This window comes from Dreissena polymorpha, chromosome 13 (genome assembly GCF_020536995.1).
Source record: "Dreissena polymorpha isolate Duluth1 chromosome 13, UMN_Dpol_1.0, whole genome shotgun sequence".
NCBI lineage: Eukaryota > Metazoa > Mollusca > Bivalvia > Myida > Dreissenidae > Dreissena > Dreissena polymorpha.
The window spans coordinates 11,753,732-11,775,944 of NC_068367.1; the positions used below are offsets into that span (position 1 = coordinate 11,753,732).

The 22,213-nt window shown below is 34.1% G+C and overlaps 1 protein-coding gene across 2 annotated transcripts in view; it reads right to left on the reverse strand.

The window, feature by feature from the left end:
* Positions 1 to 19,450: 19,450 nt before the first annotated feature.
* Positions 19,451 to 22,213, reverse strand: part of LOC127856292 (nephrin-like) — an 83,633-nt gene continuing 80,870 nt past the window's right edge. For both annotated transcript variants that reach the window (XR_008037946.1, XR_008037947.1), the window contains exon 21: positions 19,451 to 20,391. The gene's annotated coding sequence lies outside the window, so the exon portion shown is untranslated. The remainder of the gene's footprint in view (positions 20,392 to 22,213) is intronic.

Here is a 22,213-nt window from a genome sequence, read left to right on the forward strand (position 1 = left end):
GAGTTCTAGAAAAGAAGCTTTTTACCTGAGCTTTTTTGCATTGTCAGTATATTCACCGATTGTTGTATATAAGAGGTTTAAATAAGGTTGATCCCACGGCTTAAGATACGTCAGGAACATGCGATGCTACTAAGACTGAAGAAATGTCTTAGCAAAATTACAGCGGCGGTTATGGGCGAGAACGAGTGTAGCGCCGTTAAATGTCGCATCGCCGTTCTATGTCGCAGGTTACACGATTTGTCGCAACGTTGATGATAAAAGTCGCAAAAATACCGATATATAGAGAATAACATGTTAGTGCCTGATCTTTTTGAAATATGTCAGGCAAGGCTTAGAATAATATAACGGCAATAAATGGCGCAAAAATTTCAATATATTGCAAATATATTTCGCAACATTAACGATAAATGTCGCACACATTTGTAAGTCATTTTTAATATGAAATGGTGAAGTAAAAATGACTTCAACTTAAAGGTTACATCTAGATTACCCGACGAGGTTCTTTGGGTCGACTTCCACCAGAATGGTCAGTTTTTAGTGAGTATTGTCCGAAATGGTCAGTTGTGGTCAGTATTGCCCACAAACACGTTAAGCTGTATTCAAAATGTCAAAAATCGTTGTTTTGAATTGATCGGAAATCGGAAAAGCGAGGTGCCCACAAGTTTTGCTTTGGGTTTGAGGCCGTTTCGACAAGTTTGTTTATATAAGGTCAGCCTTACAGGAACCGTCTGGGAAGAATAACATGTGAATCCCTCGGTATTCTGCTGGAGACTGACAACTTTGCCATCGTTGAATAAGCGATGGAAGGCGTATATTCTTTGATAGAATCGTCAATCCAAGATCACACCGGTACCTCTGGTCCCAACCCCTGTGCTGAGCTCTTTTGCACATTGTGGAGCCGGCAAAGGATAATGCCTTTCTATGAAAACTGCCAGTAAATGCGGGTTCTCATCTGAAACAGTTGGTCGTTCGGATGCAGCTGCGCAATGCATTAGAAACTAAACCCATAATCAAATTATCGCCGAATTCAGCTCACTTTGATCTGTGAACTGCTTTACAACCAACGTCATCAGTAATTAGGCTCAAATGACAAGGACTCCGTGTCGGTCGTAATTACCAGTTAACTGAATAAGCTGTACGATTTTCCTACCGAAATTTGAAGAAACACTTGCACTAAGGTCTGTATTGTTGTACGGCGATAAGTTCAGTAACTTAAAAAAAGTCTCTTTAGCGACACATACATCACTGTTTTCATTGACAAAAATAAGATACAAACGAAAATTCTTTATAGAAATCGGAATATATTTATTTCATTTAAAAAATCCATTTATGTTAATTTCACCAGATTATATTCCAATCTTCACGGTTGTCAATTAAATGTCTATCCATCGTATTACCAAATGCTTATTACATGTGCGACCGCATGGGAAAAATATGTTTTGTTTGCAATTTAATCAGAAAAACGCACAATTAAGGTCTAATATAATCGGCTGGTTCATGTCAGGGGAAATGACCTCGTAACCATAACGTTTTAATTGGAATAATGCCATACAGTGCTATTTTATGTCAACCTTGGTCAACAGTGAGCTCTACTGCTTTTTTATTAAGGTCTTATAATAAAGATTGAAATTCCCGTAATTTGCGATTTTTCGAAAACAGGTATTCTAAAAATATAACAACAGTTTAACGTTGATAAAACATATAAGTAAAAGCAATACGATACTAGAACTGTTAACAGAGTTTTAGTTTATTGTTGTTTACTAACATCATTTTATTGATGTATTTCAGGTTTGCTGTTTCCCTATTGTGATGGCGCTAGCAAAAGGGCTGGAGGACGTGTGGGCTATTGTCCGATACAGAGTATAGGATAATACTCGAAGTGGTATCGGACAGAACCTATCATGTACCGGTTGCAGAAAGGACACATTTAGAACGATCTACACTACGAAGATTTTAAAGTTACAAGGGGTTTTATTCCATTGAAAATAATCGACTGTACTATAAGGGAAAAGAGCTTTTGTGCATGCAGCAAACTTATAACTCATAATTACCGTAAAAGTAAGGGCGTGTGTGAGAGAAGTGTGAGAAGGTTATATCATTTGTTATAACGAAGATATACTAAGTTTCAGAGGCAAAGCATGTTTTCAGCAGTTCTATGCACGATATACTTCAAATCGATCTTGTCGATATGCAGAGGCATGAAGTTATATACAATACAGTATGAAAGAAAACGTGAATTCGATGGGGAAGTAAAACGGTTGTTGAAAGTTTTCAAAATAAAGAATAGCAAAAGTCGTCCTTATCACCCTCAAAGACAGGGGAAAATTGAAATGATGCATACAACATTGAAGCAAATGATTGCATACGATTTGACGCATGCGGATAGCTCTGGTATAAACAGGGCAAAACAGCTACCAGAGTATCAACGTATAGTAAACAATTACCCAAACAAATGTCCAGCATTGAAGTAACCGCATGAAATTATCTATGTAAGGTGTCAAATAATGATGAGAAATTGGGTGAAATATTTGGGTTTTCTTTATGTACGAAATATTGACAAGTATATCAGTGGCGAGTATGCATGACGGTCAAAAGATTAAATATTTGGATCTGGTGTATGTTTAACAACAAAGGGGTTACAATGCTGTTGACACAAGCCTTAGGCTGTATTTGCATTATTTATGGTATCACAATGCTGTTTAACGTGTGCATACTTGAATAGTGACTTCTCCAGTAGGTTGAAATTCAGCCAATCAGAAATAAACACGCATAGAACACTGACCAATGGGATTCATAACAGAGTTTCACTGGGCAGGTGTTAGAGGGAAACAAGACGGTTAGCGTTTAGACTTGGCGACGTACGGATCGAGAAAGACACAATCATGTAGCAATCACAACGTATTTGTATAACTGAAAATATTAAGTATGTTAGACATTAAATTGGACTAGAAACTGATATGTGGTGTTGTTGAATATTTTATCCTATATTATGCAGAGAAATTAACATAAATAGAGAGGGACCGACTTGTTCCATGCGCGGCACGAGAAAATGGTAGTTAATGCAAAACTCGTCATCTTGGCATTATGCGCATGACGAGATATCGAATGATAGGCTACACACTGGTAATTTAAGAGTATTGAACATTGTTAGTAACTATGTGTCGTCCATGAACTATGAACGATTACGCGACAAAGGGATCCTTATAATGACACTTCAAAGCTAAATTGCAAACCACTAATAAAGAAACTAAGAGATGCCGAAGAAGTCGCGACCCTAAAGTGTAATAGCCGAAACGACAGAGCTCACGAGAAGGCAAACAAAACACCGATTTATGATATTGGAGACACAGTACTATTACGCTATAAGAAAACATGTTTATTCAATAGGAGAATATAGGCAGTAGATGGGTCGATGATGACCTGAACGCTAGTGGTTATAACCTGAGCGCTGGCGTTGATGACCTGAACGCTGACGGTGATAACCTGAACGCTGGCGACCTTGGATCGCACAATACCAGTGACATGTCGCGATTGCGAGAAAAGGCACGCTTTAGAAGAAACAGAAAACGCATTCACCAAAACCGCCATGTGAACTTGCCGCGTGAGATTTTGTCTATACTTGTTGATATTGTTCTAAAACTAAGCCCTTTGTCAAGATACTCCTTTTAACGGGTAAATAGGATGTTTAGAGATTTCGTAGGTAAGACACCGCCTCCGCGGTTGTATCTATGCCATGGTCGGTTCAATGACGTTACCGTATCGCCAATAAGTGTTCGAAAGATTAACGCAATATCTGGCTCTGGCAGTGGGCTGGTCCAGGCGATTCGTCAACTTATAAGGCTTTCTTCGTGGGTAAATGCATGGTTTTTTCTGCGTTTAGCTACTATATGCGGCTGGTACACGGTAGAGGGAATTTGGTCTAGACGGCAACGGCGCAATTAATGCCATATCATCATATGTTCAACTGCAGCAATGGTTATACATAAAACATCAAAACTGAAAACACGTGTGTGTTATCATTTTTATTTTATCACTATAAAAAAAATTAACATTAAATTATGTATTTCTTCAAATAATGTGTTCGCAAACACTACTTATGATATAACCAATTGCTTTTACGGCTTTTTATTACATGATGTTTTTAGAAATATAGTAATTACATAGTTTTTGTTGTTATATATTATATAATTATTGTTATAGTTATTGTATTTCTAAATTATAACCAACCTCACTTAATTTCGTGCGCGCTTTTTGTGCCCAAGGATCATGCGTTAAGCACTTTGTATCATTCAGTAATATTGTCAGTGTCTGGAAATAGTATTGGAGATCAGCATGTGTAACCTTGCAGTCGGCTATATGACTTATATCTCGGCCTATCTGACGGACCTAAAGACAGATCATGAATAACTTTAACATACAAGCAATAATTTTACTGATGCCAAATAGTGTAGTTCAATTCGTTACAAAGCCAACTGCATATACCATAGTTTTGTTACACTTTTAAGTAAGCTTATGCTGTAAACGTAACCTTTTTTTAAAGGACACTGTGGGTCAGGTGGTTTTAAAGATGAGCTAGAAGAGAGACACGTATCGAAGTGTGTGCAGTTCAATATGACACTTATCATGCCATTAAAGTCCGATTCTTGCATCACGGAAACAACTATGTATCCATCCGGAGGGAGGTAACATTTGCAAATTTCCCATGGATCGGTCACCCAACTTTCTGCCTGTGTATTGCGCCAGGATGGGTTGCAAAATCTATGAAATGATATGATTTTTAGCTTCACTTGATCGCACATTTGGCATTGCTTGGGTACTTTTGTTTGGTGGAACGTGCAGTCATTTCGTTTCCTTTTGTTGCACAGACCCGAAATAGGACATGCCATCAGACTTTCAATAGAACAATTCCCACAACTACTACCAACCGCTGCGTGGACCTTCTGTAATTCGGTTTCAATGAAGTCATTCAACCCTTCCTTTGCAACGTTGAGAGCTATGCATGCCTTGAACACGTAATTGGTCTCCTTTTCAGTGAATATGTTTGTGTTTGTCGCAATCCAGTCTGAATCCACATTTTAGTTAAGTGGCAAATGTTTTTTGCGTTTGACCCTGTTATTGTGTCATGACATCAACTCTTTGATCAGCAACATTCCTGTCATCAGTTTTCTCTCCATGCATTATTTGACTGCACATCACACATCACCTATAAGTACAAAATTACAAGTACAAGGTCCTTGACGATATATACAAATATGTGCATGCCGTTTATGAATGCACTCTCTCACTCTTTCATTTGATACTTGTACAAATCTAAAGAATATGTAGTATCCTTCCAAACATGCCATATCATAATAAAACAGTATGTGTGTAAAAATGTAAAATATAAAAACTTGCTTTTGCACTTTTCACCTAACAACATGCGTCTTATGCCTTTGTTACAATTATTTAAGACATTGGGAATATGTTTAAATTTCAATGATATTTTCAAATTCGTACCAAGTATGGATCTAGCGATTACACAAGTCATACAAACAATAGTTTATAATATCACCGTGTGTATACAATACATATAAATACACGAACACTTGTATTGTTTTTCACCAGTTTAATAAGTGTTCGTGTATAGTTATATAACTGAGTGCGTGTAGAAATAAACTAATTACAAAAGCATGAAGCTAACTAATGTAATACCATCAAACTGTATCACAGTAGAATTTTGAATTTAAAAAAAGAGAACCAGATTATCATTAACATTGTTTTGACATTAAAAAGCGCACTGTGATTTTGAAATTTACTGTGCTAATGAATTCTGCCTATCCCTATTTAATCTTTATCAAAACATTTTGATAGATGGCACACGCCATTAAATGATTTTCTGAGAATGCTCATTTCACGGTTTAAGTAGAAATAAATTTGCTGCGGACAATTTTTTAATTAAAGTGCATTAAAGTTTTGTTTACATTGAGGATATTTGTTGGATTCGGTGGATTATCGATTTTAATTCACGAGTGATCATACAAAATAATATTTTCGCCACGAGTGAAAATATATTTTTTCTATGATCACGAGTGAATTAAAATCGATATTCCACAGAATCCAACAAATTTTTTATTTTTTTTTCACAGTTTATATACATTGTGAAAGTGTTTAACTAAATAATTTCGCTGGGATAATGACGTCATTTCGTCAAAAAAATGACGTCATTTCATAGTAAACAGTGAAAATTATCGATAATTTTCACTGATAATTTTCACTTATAATTTTCACTGTTTGAAACAGTGAAATTATCAGGTTTAATTCACTGATATTTCTCTATAAACCACCGGAAAGCATAACATAAAAATGTATTGTTACTAGACAAATAAAGCTAAAATTTGGCAAATCTTCATATGAATGATGCTACTATTAGATATTTCTGTATTTAAATTTTAATATTCCAACTTATATGATATCGTGCTGCTATGTTTAAGACTTAAGTGAATATTAAGGTAAACACATTTAAATGCAAATATATGTTGTCCTAAATGCATTTTATATTCAGACTTTGGTAATATAGAGGATATTTTTCAAATGTATTTTATTGCCAAGAATATGCGTATATATATGTAATGTTCATATATATTGGCCATGTATTGAGATAAAGCATATACTTTCCATCGTGAGATGTGTTTGTTAAGGACGACACTAAACTGCTTAAATAAAGTCTAGAGCTATTAAGGTCCTAATAAAGATAAAAACAAGTATCGGTAATACACTTCTTGAGAGGTAACTTTAGCATGAAAATCAACTGAGTTTAAATACATATTCGTATGCTAATGCCTTCCTAGAGTTCACTTATAATATGTTCATTTTTCATGAAATTCCGACTAAATTCTAAATTGGCAGAAGTGGAAATTCCATCATTCTAAAATTAAATCATAGAAAAATATACGAGGTTCTCAGTTGAACCTTAAATTAGACCATTACACAATTGCGTTATCGATATACACCGACATCTCCTGGTAATATTTCACTTTCTTGTATATCAAATATTGCCAATACCCGGTTGAATTATTTAAAGTGTACATAGTTATGTCTGCTAGAGTTAAACATCAAATTGAATGACTTGAAATTGAATTTCTGAGTAGATGACATGAGCTTGTTGATAAATGCGGCATTAAAATTATATTTCGTTAAAACAGCGCTTTAAACCTTTTAAACATGAGCTATAAGGTCAAGTATCAAATTATATTTACCGAAGTATTGCCTTAAACAATAGTGTTCCTAGTTAAAATTTTTATCTTCCTTGTTACCATTCAGAATTGTGACTAATGATTGTTAAATGAGTAATCAGAGGAAATCCGGTCTATAAAAACGCTTCAGCGCATAGCTCGAGGGTTACACTGCACTACATTCTGCACTCGAAAGGACCCTTTAGATGTTTTCTACTTCGCACACTACTACTGATAGTATTAAGCAAACTTCAGTTATTTTAGAATATATACGATCTTATTACTTTTTTTTCAAAACAGATACAAATTTATGTTGATGAATCAAAAACTGTAAGAATATTTTAGACGAAGTTCGAAAATACAGTGTTTTTTTTATACAATTATTAGTTTATATTGATTAAAATATCACGACTGGTATATCATATTACTTTAAAAAAGTGTATACTTTCAGTATATTCGGTAATAAAATTTTGCGATGTGAAATCTTACGTACATCGCGAAAATATGTGAAAATAGGTGACATAACGATATACACACTATAAATAACGCAAGTATATTGATCATTTTATATATGAAATATATACAATTCACTACGAATGCACAATTTGCATTCCTGGGTTAACCACGTGACGATGATGATCAATCTACATGCGTTTTTTATAGTTAACTGGTAGTTACCTGGTACCTGTACCCAGTAAAATTAATTACCGAATATACTGAAAATATGAAAACTTAACAACTTTTTTTCAAGTAATGTAATATACAAGTCGTGATATTTTAATCAATATAAACTAATAATTGTTAAAAAAATACGGGTTTTTAGAACTTTTCTTTTTTCGTAAATCGCGGTTGACGGTCCCTTTGAATGATTGCAATTACTGTTCTTTTCTACAGCAGACAACAACTTCATGTATACAAGACATGTGATCGGTTGGAAATCCCCATTAGTATGTCGGTATCTGTGTTGACTTTTGCTCGTTATTAATGTGACTACAGTATACCACATTTGATTGATTATACTTTATAACGATTGTTCATTCATTGTATTTAAGATTGCTCGGTCATATGCATGTGTTGGTTACGAAAATGAAATGTTGACATTTAAATCTGATATGCTCGCTTACAGCTGCTACTGCAAATATATTCACCTAGCTTGATAAGATATATTATTAATTAAAGATAGAACTCCAGATTATAAAGTTATAGATTAGTATTATTAAGTGTAGCCGATTTATTTCTTTTTGATCGATAAGATTGGGGCACTTGATTAACAACATTTTGAGCATCCAATTTGGAAAAAATTCATTAACGCAACATTTTAGAACATCACTATAGAATTATAGATGAAAAATTATTTTTACCATTAAAGATGTCAAAGAAACTGTTTAATATAAAACCAAATAATTGTATTTTCTTTCGAAACTTTGTAAACCTTTTGTATTATTCATGAAATGAATATCCGTTTTTTAGTAATGGAATACTAAGAGAAATGTTACATTTGTTGTAGTCATTAGCTCATGAACAGGCCCTCGCTTATGGAACTAATTTTGGAACAAGAGCACCGCATAACGGGTGCCACGCTCGGCTGCAAAAGCTTGTCAGAATATTTTTTTTTAGAGGTAACAGTGACCTTGACCTTTGACCTAGTGACCCGAACTTTGGTGTGGCGTGTAGAACTCATCAAGGTGCATCTACATATGAAGTTTCAAAGTTGTAGGTGGAAGCACTTTGATTTTAGAGCCAATGTTAATGTTTCAGCACGACGCCGGCGGACGACACGACACGACAACGACACGACACGACGAGCTGGCTATGACAATAGCTAGGATTTTCTCCGAAAACAACCTTGCTAATAAATATGTCAAATTCTCTTAGGAATATTACCTTCCGACAAGGGGAAATTAACAATTTATAAATCAACATAATCACGAGTGTCGTAAGACCAATTGGTATTTTGTTGTTATTAATAGTAAGGTGTAAATCTTGAAATGCAGAATCAGCACTAGATGAATTAAATTACAGTTTTGAAGTGAGTTTAAAAGCTTTTCCTTTATTAGACTTATCATAAAATCTCACTTATAGCAGTATAAAACTTGGTCGATATTAGATGCCCGAAATTACTGTCCATAGGAACCCCAACAATTCGGTAAAAAATCTTGACATGGACTTTCATAAATAAATTGTCTGCATGGAAAATGGAGAGAAGTAATTTAATCTAGGCATGCCATAAACATATATATTTCCAATTCTAATAATATTTTAATATTGCAAATATTTCTTCAATAAGCGCTAAACGTGTATATTTAATAAGATTGTGCGGAAGCGTAGTGTATACAATTAAATAATCATAGGTTCTTAAGTGGAATGCTGAGAAATAATTTGTTTCAACTTTCGAAACAACTTACGAAGATTATAATAAATAATAAGTTTAAATAAATAGTAAATAAGTTATATATTTTTTTAAACTGCATTTCTATAATTGATTATGTGTCTTTTAATCACACTCAGTCTTAAAATGAGATAAATGGAGACGTGTTAAGTAGAATATGAACACTGAATTTGCAATCACTATACTCTTAAACGGAGTTTTATGGAGTGCAGAAATCCAGTATAGTTTGCCGTTGATTTTTAAACTTAATTTGCTACAATCCGATAAATATGCACACACATTATTTCATAAGCATCGTTATTAAACTCAATATAATATGTCTTATGAAGCAATAATTTTTATACTGATGTTCGAATATAGAATAAACGTCACACTATGATAATAGTTAGATTCTTGATCAGGGGAACCATAACACGTTTAGAATTCAGTTCATTCTTATGCTTACATCAGTTTTATTGAAATGTGCTTTTTGGTTTTTGTAATAGAAATCTACTTGATTAACATCCACTCATAACACTTTTACACTCGCAAAGAATATAATTGATCAGTTTTCGTTTTCCGTTCTGCACCATTTTTGGATATTCACTTTTAAATCAAACTTTTAAATGAAAAAAAAGGATGCGATATATTTCAAAGATTTTTGTTTTTAAAGAAAATAACGTCAATTGTTATAACATACCATATCGGTTGATAAGTACATGTTCAAGTACTTGTTAGGAAATTATTATCTAAGTTGTAATTAAAAGAAATAGCGAAATGGTTTACTATAATTAAAATAAATTATTTCACACGTGTCTTCAATGTCTTCATTTCAATTGACTGACCTAAACTCATTTAATCGATATGCATTTGAGCATAATAAAGAATCTTTAGCTAAAATTTTGCGTACAACAATTCAACATCATTTATATCTGCTAAAGATTTACGATTTACCATAATCTCTTGAATTATGTGTACCATGATGTGATTTGAGTAATTGGAGTAATTGGATATAGCCCATGTGAAAAATGTATGTCATATATATTTCTGTTTCTGCTGTATGTATTCAATTCAATACAAACATATGTCAGTCTAAACTTTTTTTAGCGTTTTTTAAAACATTTTTTGGAGTAATGAATGTTTAAACGCGATTTTAATCTATATTAATTATGCAATGTATCGATGACGCTTACTTAAGCGTTAAATTAATGATAGTTACATACGCAGTCTTTGAAGCCGCCTACAGAAAGGATGAAAAGGCGAATCTTAGAAAAAAAGGTGGTGCATGTTTTTAGTATAATTTATTTCTAGTTTGGATAGTTTTGATTAATTTCCGTGTTTAAAATAATCAGCATATAGTAAATCGATCATTATTGCACATTATACATAAGATAAGTGTTCTGGTAAAACCGATGATTGTTTTCATAAGCGATTTTGATAGACGTTAGGGAACCGAATGGACAACACCATGACACAAAACACATGTCCAATCAAAGCGCTGAAGTCACTGAATTTGTTTGCTGTTGTCGTCCTTGATTAGCTTGTGCGCATTGCACAGGCTAATCAGTGTGCACAGGCTAATCTTATTTGACGTGCTTTAAGCCCCGTTTTCCCTGAAAGCAGCCAATATGTACAGATTTCAATGATAAACACTAGACTTGCCAATGTCGTTTTACAAGCTGGTATATACACTCACTGCTAGAGCAATATCATTTGTCGTCTGCTGCAGACAGGCAGCGGTAATCGTCTCTAGCAGAGTGAGTTGCGGTTCTTACCGTAGCTAAGGCTTCTAAGCACAAACTGATTTGCAAAATATGCTCTGTAAATTTAGTCGGCCGCTAACGCCACCAACTAAAAATGGCACTTAAAAAACAACAAACACCCTGATATGAATCCAATATGGGTCACCGCCATGACTTATAGTTAAAATAGTTTGATTAATTTAACGATTAAGCTGTTCAAGCTTAAAATATGTTAAAAGATTGATTCAGCGTTTTCTTAAGCCGTTATGTTCGAACTTGAATCTGAATGATAGCATAATTTTTTATGTTGTATAAGAAATAAATACTGAAAAGGTTTAAAATGAGCAGTAAAACAGCGTTTAATGGCCACATTGACATCCTGTCACGTCCATGAATATAAATTAGACGGCATGTCACCTAGTCAGTCTGATAGACAATACCTTGTTTTAAAAAGAGACATAAGTAGTATTTAAGGTGAAGCTCTTGTTATCTTAAATGTAACCACAACACCTTTTGAAAGAGTTGCATGAAATTTGGCACAACAGTTTTGATAATTGAGACCATGTGCAAAAACAGGTATATCTAGAAGATAATTTTTATTTTATGTAATATCAGTAACATAGCCGATTTTACAGGAACTTGTTTGCAAATTTTTGGCTATTTTGTAATTTGATATTAGATGCCATTAATTTATAAATGTAAACACCGCAAATAAAAAGCTCATATATAAAACAAAAACTTAAATAGAATTTAAGGAAAAGAAAAGTTCCCGTCCTTAGCTCGAACCAGTGAACTTAGGTTTTTAAAGCCGTCTGCTTAACCCGCAAATGGTCGACTCGACAATCCCTGAACAAGTCTGTTTTAAGTAAACGTATTAGTATAAGGTAACTATTTGTGTCAACTAAAATAAACTCATAGTACATAAACCAATAACATAGGTTATTATACAATAATATAATCAAAGCGTACATAATCAGGTAGACGCAGTTGACGAGCCTCTGTATGTATAACAACTATGAGCGAAACACGCGAGACCTTTATTATGTGAAAACTATCTGGCGTAAAAGTGAATAATAAACAAGAAATATATTTAACGCAATATATACAGCGTTGATTTTAATTGCTTTTAGATTGTAAAAAACGATCTTATTTAAATAAAATAATTCATAGATTATGACTAACGATGTGGATGTTTTTCTGAAACAAAAGGCCGCATTACATCCACATACATTTAACTGAAGACTGAAGAACGTAGTATACACTCTTATCAGAGAAACTGCTCCGAACATATAAGCGTCCAACAAAGGTCAATATTCGAGAAATAAAGCTTTGGGATTACGATGTTGCGTGTCACTCTGTCGATTGCTCGTTAACCAGAAAACTCTAGCAATCCATACATTTATTGAACATTGGCTCTTGTGACTCGAAAAGTACTCGTATACGGCAGTGGTGGCCGATCAACATGATTTATCAGTATGTGGACTTAACGGTGTATTTTCACATCTTAATTTTAAGTTGAAAATTAATTTATGTCATATAAAACAAGTTTGTTTGAACAGCTAAATAGCTCTACACGTTTTTTTTTTAAACGAACTGGCAGAAAAACTAAATTCGGCTTCGGTATTGGTATTTCGACCACAGGTGGTTAGCGTGTGGCTATGATATTAATTAGTGGAAACTTCATTTTGGATGATACATAATCAAATTATAGATTTAAAAAAATGCTGGTTCAAAGTATAAGAAATAGCACGATACACAACTCGCGTGACCTACTCGTTGTCGATCGGACCCGATTAATGAATGAAATCTTCAGGTGTTAAGACTCACCTTCGCATTGGACCAAATCACTCGTGTGTTTAAAATGTCATACAGTTGAAATGTATATAAACAATGGTTTCAAAGGGCGCTGGGCAGTTAGTTTTGATGCATAATGTAACGGCAAGAACGGAATTATTTTATTTTAACGTTTCATTGAATTATGGTACCGAGGTCCGTGAAATTTGCAGGGAAAATGCCCTTTACTCCGTGAAGATTTCAGTTTTAGATCGGGCACGATCGACAACGAGTAGGTCACACGAGTTGTGAATCGTGTTGTTTCTTAAAATTTGACCCAGCATTTATAAAAAATCTTGCAAATAAGTACATTTTCAGAAAGGATATTCATTTTTGCATTGAATAAGACCGAGTTCGTAACAATCGCTGAACAATTGATGAAATTATGGCTGTTAAAAGCGATGCACCCCGTTTTCGGGTGATTTTGAGGTTTATACCTTGTTCTATGTATATATATATCATATATATATGATAGTGAATTTATTTTCAGAAAAGTAGATTTTTCGTTATAATTTGTTTTTTTTATCATTTAAAATGATGTTTTTACTAATTAATATCATAGCCACACGCTAACCACCTGTGATTTTGACAATAGTACCGTATGTAAATCTATACCGACAAATATACCCTTATAAGTTGCAGAAGAAAATTTTTGACTATGTGTCGTATGAACTTAGCTCTTAAAAAAAGAAAATGGGATTTCAAAACGGCGTGCTTCTTAAATACTTTACTACACAACAGAGCTTGTCAAGTAGTTCTTCTTTTGATAATGCGACACTTTTATAAGACAATTCAGAGCGTTTACTTTTCACTGTTCATCTACAAAGAATGTGAACATTTAAATCCTGATGTGTTTATAAGAGGCGTATTACTTAGTGGGAAAGTTTAACTATGACGGCACCTGAGCAATTAATTATGACTGTGGCTAACTGGGAATGTCAGCTTCGACCAACTGTCAATCCTCAAAGAATGTGATGCTTGAAATATTCTTGTACCCATTACAGTATTATTTTTTTTCATACATGGTTGTTATACTAAGACAGTACAAACCTTTGAATATAACGACCTTTAATTCCTCGTTTCAGGACACTATTGGACCATCAATATACAATTAAACAAATGACTCAATATTTTGCTCGTAATCCACTACCAGGTTTTGCCGCATGGTTCTAGACCATGTCGGATATCAGGTTCACACGCTATAGGCATTAAAAAACTGGTTAAATTAAAATAGTTTATTATTCCACTTACACCACATAATTAGGTTTGGCATTTCCGTTTATAAATAACATAACTTCAAAATAGCTGCTGTCATTTGGTAATATTGATAATGATTCACGTTTAACGATGAAAGACAATGCCCGAATGCACTGAGGAAAAACAATATGTAATAATAACGTTTTGTAGATCAGCCAAACATTGTTAATTCACTATTGATATTGTCGATATATTCGTCAACAACAAAGAGAAACAAAGTAAATAAATGTTTATCTTCCATATAATGTTCTCGAACATGGCGGAGTAAAATAGCGCAGCGTTTACTCAATTACAGTACTGATTGATAAACTTATTGGAGCCTTCAGTATAAACGTATTTGCATCATAAAAGTAACAAGTATTCACAATTATTATAAAATCTGTATAACCTTTTAAGATTTTGAATATAAATATAATCAACTATTATATTAGCAAAAATAATCGAGCGTAATAATGTTAAAATTGGATTTTCATCCATTTACAAGTTAGCTTAAAGGTAACCACCATGCGTATATATCGTGGTCTATTACGAAATTATTCACCACAAATTCAGCAACACTATGACGAAAAACACTCAAATCAGACTCAAACATGATTTGTTTTTTTTAGTTAAAGGCCGATATTGTTCAAATGATTATAATGTCTCGATTTTATTGATAGAGTCCAGGCAGTGATGAGACAATTCGGGATTTACTCTTTGTTGCATCTATTACGCGCGCATGCGTATAGATTGCATTTTTGCGTCACATAAATAACATTACGGTACGAAAGTGTTGACCTCAGATTGATGCAAGAATGCTGCACGTGTAAAGTCTTGTGGACACAAATAGATTTTAAAGACATTTTCTGATTTAAGGGGGGTAAACGCAAACCAGGCCTAGTCACAATGGAGCTGTATTTACAGAGAATCGTCATTTTTTGGGTAGGATATTACGCGTTTTGGCAAATTTCACGGAATACACGCGTTTGATTCATGAATTTAAGGAGCATTGTGAGTTTTTAAGAAAAAATGCATTTTTAGAGGAAAATAAGAGAAACAACGTACACAAACTCGTCTTGAGCATCTCAAATCGCAACAATTTGTGCTGAGAGAACTCGTGAACACGTTTTAATAGTTGTTTACTTCTTTTTCTACATGGCTTGTAACAATATTCCAGTATTTTGACCGATTGTTCTTACTTAGGGTAATTGTTTTACTCCTGAACGCTCGTTATAAATCAAAGCTACGAACGCGAAAACCAGATGGCTTATCAGGCGTTATAATAAAATGCATGTTCAAGCATTTCTACGTGAAAGATCGGTCTGAAATTTGGCATGCACATAGAAAATAGATTCATAAGTACCGAGCAGTGCTTATTTTTCGCGATGTTAACAGCAGACGTTGACTTATAGGTTACAATATACTAGATAATCGTTTCATGTAGGGCTGTACTCTCTAAACAAATATCATAGTTGACTCGAAGGCATGTTTTACACTTTAAACTATTGTTCGGGTTTTATCTTTCGGAGATAATGGTAGGGCATAAATATGTGTTCACGACCGAATCCCTGAAATATGATAAACTTGGAGACTTTAATAAAGCCTTGCACTGAAAAAGGTTACATTCCACTAAGAAACGGCCGAAAAAAAGTTGCAAAAACAGTCGATTTTGATTTGTGTCAAGTTCTTTCTTGCACTGTACATGACATATCTTTTTTATTGCATAACTCGATTTCGCTTAGAATGGCCTTTAAGAAAAGGTATGGATATGGGGGTCTCTATGTGCAAAACGTTGCATTTATTTTGGCCTAAAGTTGTCGCTTTCACATTGAATTATATTGGAAAACTATTTAGTATATTGTGACCTAAATGGATAATTCGTCCAGTAGGTGAGGAGTCCGTTTCATAAAGCTCACTAGTACTATCTGATATTTTGTAGAACCACACACATAAATTCACTGATAGATTTTATGTAACAAAATAAACAACTAAAGAAACAAGTTTTCTCTTTTTGCCAGAAAGAAAGCAGTTATGTAAGGAAAAATAAATATTGAAGCCTTAATAAGTGAATCATACACATATTTGTTTCCTTTGTATTCTAAGGCGTGTCAAACGTTGCAAAATTCAATGTTTTCATATGTATGTGGTATATTTGTATACATATGTTGTATATTTTCATGTGTGTGTGGTATAATTGCATATATATCTTGCATTATTCGATTTGTGTGAGGTAAAATTGCATATATATATTGTATATTTCTATTTATATGTGGTAAAATTGCAAATATATATGTTGTATAAATTCATATACATATGGTACAATCCGATAAATGTATTGCATAAAAAATATATGTTGTATAATTTCATATTTATGTCCGATATTTTTATATATATGTTCTTAAAGTTCATATATGTATGCAATATTTTGATATATATGTGGTATAATTGTGATATTTGTGTTGTATAATTTTCAAAATATGTGTGTGTTATAAACTTTCATATTTGTGTGCAATAATTCCATATGTTTGTTGTAAATTATCATTTATATGTCTTTTAATTTACACCACGGGAAATATTTTTCACAGGCGTGACTGAAAAGCGGAGATGGCTAAATCTCGCATAAAGGGCTTTAAGTGGAAAACAATGACTTATAAATATTAAAGCTGAAATTTCAATAATGATGTATGAGTTATTTATTTAGATTATTAGTTCCTTTGCATCTATTGGAAAATATTAAAAATAAAACATATGAGGCCCTTTCCGTTTATAGAAAACCATGTCCTTGGAAAGGGGCACTTCTCACTATTCAATCATGCCGATTTGAAAAAAGGATTTCATTTGACGGACTCACAATTAATTCAACCATTATGATTAATGACTTGCTTTTTGAAGAAAATGAAATGGACTTGCTCTTTGATAAGGCTAGTGGAACAATGCCAAGATTCGCCGCTCTATGTTCAGCAATGTACGTATTGTGAAATATCTATTCTAACATTATAAACGAATTCACTTGTTATACTTGTATTCAATGTTTTTTCGGATAAACTAAATTTCGGACAATTTAAAGAACAGTAATTTCGGCCTCGGGATGTGAATAGTTTAAATGTATACACCGAGTATTAACTGTTTACAATTACCAATTAGAGTATATCTTGTATATATTGGATCACTAGTCGGAATTCATAAATTATAAAAACAATAAAGATGCTAAGGAATTTTTATCATCCAAAGGTGTGTACCCATACTCCCTAACATCTAAGGACCATGCTTCAGCCCTGTGATGTTAACATAGCCATGAAAACAAACATCTAATCTCAAATTTGAGTTTTCTTTGAATAATTATTGCAATTTTAATGGCAGTGTTGTATTAGGATCCTGGGTTAAAAATGCTCTGAACCAAGTAATAAAGATTACTAAACACACTAGTCATACTGAGTTTTAAGATATTAATAAGCTTGACGTAATCGAAGCGATATAACAGCCTTTAAACTAAATCCATTTAATAACTAGTAATTTGGTTTCTTTTCAGCTGCTTATATGATGTCCCAAAAGTGGCCAACTACGTACCTCAGTACCTCCCAGATGACTAAGACCATTTTTCGCATGACAATGGATACTTTTGAAAGAGTTCAAAACTTCTGGGAAAAATTTCAACTGATGATCAGCTTCGTAGAAGGATTGCCACTGGGGATCATGAACAAGTTCCATTGGATAAGGACTTACTTATGACGCTTTGGTATTTGGGTAATTTAAAGACAGTAAGGTATATTGCAGACCGTTTAAATGTATCAAAGTCAACTTTCTTAGACCATAACCGAAGAATGTTGACAGTTTGATGTGACTTCTTAAGACAGTAATATGTTGGCCATTTAACAATGACAAGCAGACTGTCATTGATGAATTTCAAAATAAGAAAGGCTTCCCTGGAGTCTTGGGGGCAATAGATGGGACGCACATAAAATGTCTGCACCGAGGAAAAGTTCTCCAGACTACTTCAATAGAAAAGGACACTTTTCAATAATCTTGCCAGCTGTTTGTCGAGAAGACAGGCGTTTCACAGATGTGTATTGTTGGTGGCCTGGAAAGGTGCATGATGCACGCGTTTTACGTATCTCGCCTTTATATGCTGCACTTCCCGGGTTTACTGGAGTCACATTATAGGAGATGGAGCTTATCCGATTTTTAGATACTTAATGACACCATTTCGCGATAATGGTCACCTTTCAACAGGCTTTAAAGGGAACAGGTAAACTTTAACAAAGCCCTTTCTGGCACCCGTGTCCTCATAGACAACAGCTTTGGCACGTTAAAGAGTAGATTTCGCAGACTTATGTTTATTGATATGGTGGATATAGAGTTAATTGTCAAAACAGTCATTGCAAGTTGCATACTGCATAATTTATGCATTTTAAATGAAATTGACATTCTTTTTGAAAATGATAATAACTTTTCATTATTTGTACCTCAAAAAAATGTCGAAGGTATTATGAAAAGAACAGTTATAACCAGGCAGTTCATGATAAAATCAATTTATAAGCTTTCGGTTTCTGTTCTACCTGTTGAGACGATTTAATTTGGTTAACTGTTTATAGTACAAATAATGAAACATACTAATACAAATTTGAATTGACCATTATTTTTTTTAAATGTTTGATTTTCACTATTACTGCTCAGTAGTTGTTTACATTATTTTGTAATCAGACGGTTAGTTTTGAGTTCTGATCAGGCATTTATCTTCATATTTGTTAATAAAAAGTAATACAAAATTAAAGTGACCATATGTCTGTTAAATGATAAGGTATTTGTGTATCCAACATAATTGTTTTCACATGTATGCAATTCTATGTTCTTGAAAATATGTCTATTTCTTTTAAATAAATTGACTAAATAACTATTGCTGTTCCACTTTAATAGCAAATTACATAAAAACGATAACATATCTTAAAACAACAAGAGCATCGCATAACGGTTGTCACGCTCGGCTGCAGGTGCAGTTATGAATAAATAAAAGCTCGTCAGATTTTTTTTAGAGGTCACAGTGACCTTTACCTTTGACCTAGTGAACCCAAAATGGGTGTGGCGAGTAGAACTCATCAAGGTGCATCTAATTATGAAGTTTCAAAGTTGTAGGTGGAAGCACTTTGATTTCAGAGCCAAGGTAAAGGTTTTACCACGACGCGGACGTCGGACGACGAGCTGGCTATGGCAATACCTCGGGTTTTCTCCGAAAACAGCCGAGCTAAAAATCAACAACAATTATAATATCATCCATGATTTGAAACTTGAAGCTTTTTTCATTAACACTTTGAGTCAATGCAAAATGCTAAAGTGTTGGAAGCTTCTTACTGCAGTGTATAGAAAACAAGTTGCATGCATGCAGTTTATAATTGGAATGCAAATGTTTAACCTCGAATTTTAGTTTAAATATATTCAGAACTGCACACAAAGAATAATTGCCTTAACATGCATGTAACTAGAAAAAACCATTGAAACATAATATCATATGGTTGACCTTTGTTTAAGGTATTTATGTTCAAAATGTCTATGATGATGACATTACATATCAATATTAAGGTATTGTATTTGTCTTTATTGGTTTACTTTCATTGAAATCCATAGATCACTTCTATTCACAACGTAATCATTCCACACTTGAGCTGATGATCGATTGTTTGATCTATTTTTGCTTTAAGTGTCAAATTCCATCACAATCTGTTTTAGTATCACATTATGGCTCTTTGATCCCGTCGCTCTGTTGCTGCCTTTAGCTCGCCGATAAGATGCCACGTTGGTCTTCCATCTCCCTTCAACCTGCTTGCTATTAAAATGGTAACCTTTACTGTTAAGAGATTTGTACAGTTCTTCCCACAAAGTCTTTTAACAGGGGGTTGTTGAACTTGTCTACATTTGCTTTATACAGTTCAAGGAGGAGCAGGGTTTGGGATCTTGTCCATGTCGTACTGGAAGTATCTTTTTCTGATCTTTGGTTCTCAGGCAGAGACTCAAAAAACATTAAAACAAATGTTTCATATTGCCTTTAGATAAAACACTGGTCTGTACAGGAAGCAACTAGAGCTTTGTCACAGACGTGACGTATACCCCCACATGCTGCATTGACACAGAATATTTTGCATGCTGTTTACACAAAAAAGAAGCTAATTTATAGCGATTTTTAAGCATTATTATGCCATTACCATTTATGGCCATTTTGACCTTTGAACTCTTGATTTTTTTCTCATGACACGCCACCCAATGACTTTGAACAAAATTAATGTACAAAGTCATTTTAAAATCTCACAATGAATGACATAGTTATGGACGGACAAGCTCATTTATGGCCATTTTTTTAATTCTGAACTCCAAGTGTGACCTTGACCTTGAAGATATCGACGTAATTCTTTCGCGCGACACACCGTCCAATGATGGTGAACAAATGTGCCAATTGATTTTAAAATATCACAATAAACGACAAAGTTATGGCCAGGACAAGCTCATTTATGGTCATTTTTTACCGTTCAACTCAAAGTGCGACCTTGACCTTGGATAGATCGACGTAATTCTTTTGCGCGACACACCGTCCCATGATGGTGAACAAATGTACATAGTCATTTTAAAATCTAACGATAAATGTCATAGATATGGTCCGGAAAAACTTTGGGTATAAAACACACTAAGTGACCCCGTGACCTAGTTTTTGACCAGGCATGACCCATATTCAACTTGACCTACACATCATGTAGATACAACTTGTGACCAATTTTGGTGAAGAACGGATACGATTTTGGAACAGACCGACAGACAGACCAAACAAGTGACTCCTATATAGCCCCCATTACCAAAAGTAACGGGGGTATAATTACAGCATCTAAAAACAATGGCAATTAACACACATACATAAATAATGGCAAGACATAAACACTAATTCATTGTGAATAAGAGAGAACTGTTGAATATCATAACACTTTCGTACATACATGCTTCAAATTGTGATCACTTTTGAGCAGAACTTGACCATTCTTTTAAGAATGATTGTGAAAGGGTAAGTGACACTTACCCGTTCACAAACATTCTTTAAAGAACACTAAGTGTGGTAACATTCACAGCATTATAGGCCAACTTCTATGTTGCGTTTTAGAAAACTTCACTTTTCGAGATTGGTCATAAGATTGTGAATGAGTTTATTATGTTCTAACAAGCATACGTATCATTGCCATGATCATAATTACCACAATCACCATCATTGTCACCATCCTTACCATTACTATCATCTTCCTCACAACTATCATAAAACTCATAAACTAGAGCTTTTTCACAGACATGACGAATACCCTCACATGCCCCATTGACACAGAATATTTTGCATGTTATCTTCACATAAAACAGCGGACACCATGCTTAGTGTTTAGAACGCACGAAGTGACCGAGTGACCTAGTTTTCGACCCGGCATGGCCCATGTTCGAACTTAACCTACACATCATCTAGATACAACTTCTGGCCAAGTGTGGTGAAGCTCGGATGAAAAATTCTTGAATTAGTGAGCGGACACCATTCTGAATGTTTAAAACGCACTAAGTAACCCCATGACTTAATTTTTGACCCGGCATGACCCATATTCGAACCTGACCTAGACATCATCTTGATACAACATCTTACCAAATTTGGTGAAGATCGGATGAAAACAACTTGAACTAGAGAGCGGACACTGAATACGGACCGACCGACAGACCGACCGACTAACCGACAGACGCACCGACAAGCTCACTCCTATATACCCCCCTTTGTTTGTGGAGGTATAATTAGAGAGCGGACACAGACCGACGGA